Here is a 6,420-nt window from a genome sequence, read left to right on the forward strand (position 1 = left end):
TAACTATTCCACATAAGAGATTTAAAATTTTCCACTTTCCATCATGAAGTCATTCACAATGTAGTCATAGGAAAACAATTCACTTGTAGACCAATTTTTTTGTGCCTCCAGGCAAGAGTAGGAGGCATGGTTTATTGTGTACACTGTAGGAAAAATTGAGAAAAATTCAGGTGATTTAGTAAACTTTATGAGAAAGGACTAGATTGTGATAGGGGTTGTGATTCTGTAATTTCTCAGCAAGTTTTTATCCCTGTCATGTGTATGAATACAGATCAGTTTGGGTGCACAGTTTTGGAAGGTTATTTTGAGGCAATTAATATTTAATTGGCAATGAGGAAACTGTCATGTGTCCAATCCTGCTTGACACAGTTATGTCAGGTCAGAGGTTTGAGAAACAGATCATTGACTGTAAATGTATGTGTCAGGTTACAGTTCTCAGACAACATCTACATATGGGCAGCATCAATCTATCTATTTGTTTCTTTGAGACAGGGTCTCTGTAGTTTTGGAGCTGGTCCTGGAACTCTGTAGACCAGGCTGGCCTTGAACTCATAGAGATCTGGCTTGGCACGGTGCTAACTGCACCTTGCCCAAACCACATTTTATGACACCTCAAGGAACAGGATGGCAGCTAAGAAAAGTTCTTCACCCACACCTCCTGAGTGTGAGCCCATGGAGTCCTTTCTCGTCCCACCCCACATCAATCCTAGCCAACAAAATTAGCGAGAATCAAAACAACACCCATATACCCAGGGAGTCTGGGTTGTTTAGGTAGAAGCTCTATAGGCTTTTATATATATGCTAACAATTTGAAATATTTGGTAACCTTCCCAATGCCGCCCCTCAATGGATTGTGTCTATTGTGCACAACTGATCCTGCCACTCAGGTTTTACTAACCAATCAGAGCCTCTAGCACACCCACCAGTCAGAGGGAAATTTTCTTCTGAATCCTGGCTTTATTCTCAGATCATCTCCTGAGGAAGTCAGAATCTGTCTCATATAATGATTCTTTGTTTCTGAATACATGATCAGAAAGTGGAGAAGTATATGTTGTGCTCTCCCTCTCTTCCTCCCTCTTTCTCTCCCCCTCACCTCTTCTTATGTTGCAGAACTTGTCAGATAAGAAAGTGTATTTTCTTGAGTAGGACACTTTCCACTTTTCTTTATTTTCTTCTGTGTAAGTTGTCTCCCAAGAAAACACACATTTATCATTTCTCTTGTTTCTAGTGAACTTATTAATACCCCATCTTCAAATGAAACAATGTAGTTCATTGAAATTAAGACAAGTGTGATATCTAAATTATTCACCAAATTGTTTATATGAGATGTGTTTTCTTTACTGTAAGTTGTTCCCTATTACTTGTTATCAAGATAATATGGAAGGATGTGAAATATGTACAGCATTGAATATGGAAAAGAAAAATTATGACAGGCTCATTGCCAGGACGTATGTCTGATGTTTGAGAATGTTCTGGAGTTCGTGATCAAGGAATACTCAAGGGTCTGACCATCTTGGGAATAAGCATTCACAGTCACAAACCAACACATTGACATCACATGATTAAAATTAAATCAAATCTGTAATCACAGTTTTCCACACATGACTATTTTCTCTTGTGAGCACTCATACTTGACCCACATGCCAAGGCACTTATACAAACAACAATATTCCTTCATCAAGAACTGGTACATGTAAAAGAATGCAATCATGTAGGATTTGATTTAGAATAATGAATTCATCTGAAAAAGGTTTTCTACCTTGTGGGAGTTAATCGTCTCCTGTGATGTCATTATTTATTTATTTATTTATTTAAATCAATGGTGATATCATTTTGTTATCTCTCTAGGGTTGAATTATGAGAAATTATCTCATTATTTATTTTTTTTTTGTTCAAATCTATGATTAAAAACTCAATGATCTCTTCAGTTTTGAGCAATCTCATAGGAGTCATGTATAAATACCATCCACTTATTCATTTATTTATGAAAATCTGTCATTATTTATTCAGTGATCACTGGAGCTTTGAGCCTCTTTATGGGAGTCAGTCATGCCAGACCATCACACCATCTAATACTACACTTACTTATTTAACTGTAAAATTAGGAAATTAAAAAATAATTCATCATTTAATAACTTATTTAAAATAAAAGTGATGTTATGGACCATAAGTCCCTTTTGGAGTCAGATTATTGGAGTTGATGATGTAACATCATCTCATAACTTGATTATTTAGCTACTGAAATAGATCATTACATCAGCCATAGGTTCACGAGTTTGGTGCCGTCTTGTCAGTGTTAATATAAAGCGCCAACTAATCAATTATCAATTTAAGTTTTTAAATAAATCATTATTACAGTAAGAGAATGGTCTGACTTCTGCATGTGGGAGTTAAGTATGCACCACCATGTCATTAATCAATTATTTTTCATTACATATGAATTATTTAAATCCATGAAGATGTTGTCCTTCATGACTCAAATCTGGACATTCCTCCCTGGGATTTAATAATGTGGCATTATTTAATGATGTAAGTGTTACTACCTTGACAATCACTGGAGTTTGGTTCCATCTTATGAAAGTGAAGAATGCAAGACTATCCAATTAGTTCCTTATTTGATTACATAAATAATGACTTTGTCATCCATTATGGTTTTGGCTGCTGTGTGATTGACACAGTAGGAGATTGGTACCAGAAGCAGTGCTCAGAGAATGAGGGACACTGGGTTATCCAGTGATTACTGATTATGTAACAATAGATTTTTAAGGATGGAATGATTAAATGACTTTTTAAAAAACTGTTTTATTTTTGCATCATCAGTTTCTGAGAGGTTGCAACAGAACTGACCCATGAAGGACACAGTCAACACCGATTTTACGAATTGAATAATTTAATAATCTCAGGATCAGAGTAACTTATCTAATGAACTCTGTCAGGCTGATAACATGACACACCACCAAATCAAAATAACTCTACATAACCATATTAGAAAGTGGGATACAGGACTCAATAAAGAATTATTATCAATTGAGAACTCAAAAGTGACTGAAAGAAACATAAGACAGTGCTCAAAATCCTTAGTCATCAGCCAAATGCAAATAAAAACAACTCTGAGAAACCATGAGATCAAGCTGCTCTAAAGTTAAGACAGTGAGGAGAATTTTTTTTCCAGTAAATAGAATAGGATTATGGTAGAGGCAATAAATGGTATTGTTTCCATTCTGCAAATGAGAAAAATTGAAGCCTAGAAAATAGGTTTAAATACTCAACAATGTATTTGATTGGCATAATGATGCTTTCGTTTTCATGCTTAAGTCACTATAAGCATGATATAGCTTGATAGACTGATAAATAGGTATAACTCAGAAAAAGAGGCCTTCTTTGTTTTTTCGAAAATCAGTGAGGCTGTAGGATAGTCCATCGGTGGGTATCACAATTTTAGCATGTGGGAGGTGCACTAGAATGTGACAGAATTTTGGATGATAAATGTTGCCTGGCAACCCTGCTTGCATTCTGTATTCTGGTATCGTGGGCCAAGGACCAGAGAGCAGCTTCGATGAATTGTTATCATGGGACATTACAATCTTAAAAGAAATCGATCTCCTAAAATTTTAAAGACAGCATATGATTCACTTCACCAAGTCATAGCCAAAACTCTGGAAGTTTGCCTACAGCTTTTACTGGTTACCCAATTCAAGATTACCTAATATCAGAGAACATAGTCTGTGGAGAAAGAGTCCATAGACTTCTGTTTATGAATACTCCCTCTCCTAAGAAGAAAAAAAATATGGATTCAAAACTAATAATACTCACAAATATTCATCAAAAGGTGAGTTTTCCTTTGTTAACTTCCTTCAGGAAGGTGGTAATCCATTTGTTAAAGTAAACTGAGGAATAATTGGATTTTAGTCCATCTGTATTGAGGCAGACGTCCAACATTAAATATGAGATATCTTCAAAAACCCTGCATACACAATGGCATGTCTGCATTTACTTATTTTACTACTAAACTCTGTGATCACATAAGGGATGAACGGGGATTTTCACACAATAGTGTGGGAGTCAAGTGAGAATAAATTGTGTCGAGTATGGCAGAGCATTTCATCCTCTGATCATGTTATAATTTAATTATTAAAATAGGACTATATATAACCCAGGATCAGTGGATTATAGTTCCACGATATGGGAGTCAAGTATTTTAGACCATCTATATATTAATTATGTAAGTAATGTATTTAAATTAATCATGACAGTAATATTCACGAGTATGGTTTAAAGCCACGTTAAGAAAGTGGATGATGTTACATCAACTCTTTATTTGATTATTTAGTTAGATAAAACAATGATTATATCATCCATGACACCTGGAGTTTTGTGCCACAGATCACCTAATTACATAGTTATATTATTTAAATTGACACTTCTTGTTTAGACACAAGATTTTGTTATGGACCATAAGTCCCTTTTGGAGTGAGATTTTGGGAGTTGATGGTGTAACATCATCTCATTACTTGATTATTTAGCTATTTAACTGGATCATTACATCAGCCATAGCTTTACGACTTTGGTGCCATCTTGTCAGAGTTACTATAAAATGCCAAATAATTAATTATCAATTTAATTTTTAAATAAATCATTATTCCATGAAGAGATCAGTTCGACTTCTCCATATGGTATTTAAGTATGCACCACCATATCATTATTCACTTATTTCAAATTATATATTAATTGTTGAAATCGGTGAACATGTTGTCCTTCATGACTGGAGTCTGGCCATTCCTCCCTGGGAGATAATCATGTGAAATTATTTAATTTTCTAAGTATTACTTCCTTGAAAATCCCTGGAGTTTGGTTCCATCTTATGAAAGTTAAGTATGCAGGAATATCCAATTATTGACTTATTAGATTAGGTAAAGAATGATGGTGTCATCTGTCATGGGTTTGGCTGCTGTGTGATTGACACAACAGGAAATGAGTACCAGAACCAGTGCCCGGAGGATAAGGGACACTGGGATATCCTTTGAGTACTATACTGATTACGTAATAATAGATTTTTATCGATCGAATGATTAAACGCTTTAAACAAATCTATTGTTTCGCATCATCAGTTCCTCAGCGTTTGCAAAAGAACTGACCCATGAAGGACACAGTCACCACCAACTTTCAAACTTGAATAATTTAATAATCTCATGATCAGAGAGACTTAGTGAATGAACTCCGTCAGGCTGATAACATGAGCCACCACCAACTCAAAATAACCCAAAATAACCATATTATCAATTGGGGTACAGGACTTAATAGGGAATTATCAATTGAGGAATCACGACAGAAAGAAACATAAGACAGTGCTCAAAATACTTAGTCATCAGCCAAATGCAAATCAAAACTACTCCGAGAAACCATGTGATCAAGCTGTTCTAAAGGTAAGAGAATGAAAAGAAGTTTGTTTTCTCTTCTGTAAAGAGAAAAGGATTATGGTAGAGGAGCTTAATGTTATTGATTCCATCCTGGAAATGAGAAAATAGAAGCATAGAAAATAGGTTTGAATACTCATCAATGTACTTGAGTGGTATAATGATGCTTTCATTTTCTGTGGCGTCTACCTCTGCCAGGAACACCACTCTTCTTCACGCAGTTTCTTCAGGTACTTTATACATCAGAATCTGCTCCTTCCAGCTCCAGCAAGCCCTTTAATATGCGCTCACTGCCTAATAAGCTCATGCCAACAGGCGATCCCGGGTTGGCCACAGAAGGATGAAGCACACGAGATCCATCAAGCACTTCCAAATAAGGCTTGTTTACAGCTAAGCTCGGACTTACCTGGCATCCAGCCTGGCACCACCTTGGGGTTGGCTTGCTTGCAGCTGAACTCCGAATACCTGGCATCCAGCCAGGTACCACCTCAGGGCTGTGGCTTGCCGCACTTTTCATGCTTAAATCACTATAGGAACTTTGTAGCTTGAGAGACTGGTAAATATGTATAAATCAAAAGAAAGAGCAGTGCTTTGTTTTTATGAGAAAACCAGTTGGGCTGTAAAGTGGGTATGCTAACTTAACATGTGGGAGGTGCACTAGAATGTGACAGAATGTTGGATCATAAGTGTTGCCTGGAAACCCTCCTTGCATTCAGTATCCTGGTACCATGGGCCAAGAACCAGAGAGCAGCTCCGATAAAGTGTTACCATGGGACAATATAATTTCCCAAGATAACTATCTCCTAAAACTTTTAATCACAGTATTTGATTCCCCTAACGAAGTCATTACCAAATCTCTGGAAGGTTGCCTACAGCTATTACTGGTTACCCAATTCCAGGTTACCTATTATAAGTGGACATAATCTGTGTAGAAACAGTTCAAAGACTTCGGTTTACGTATTCTCTCTCTCCTAAGAAGTAAAACTATGGATTAAAAGTTAAAAAG

The sequence above is a fragment of the Phodopus roborovskii genome, unplaced genomic scaffold (genome assembly GCF_943737965.1).
Source record: "Phodopus roborovskii unplaced genomic scaffold, PHOROB, whole genome shotgun sequence".
Taxonomy (NCBI): domain Eukaryota; kingdom Metazoa; phylum Chordata; class Mammalia; order Rodentia; family Cricetidae; genus Phodopus; species Phodopus roborovskii.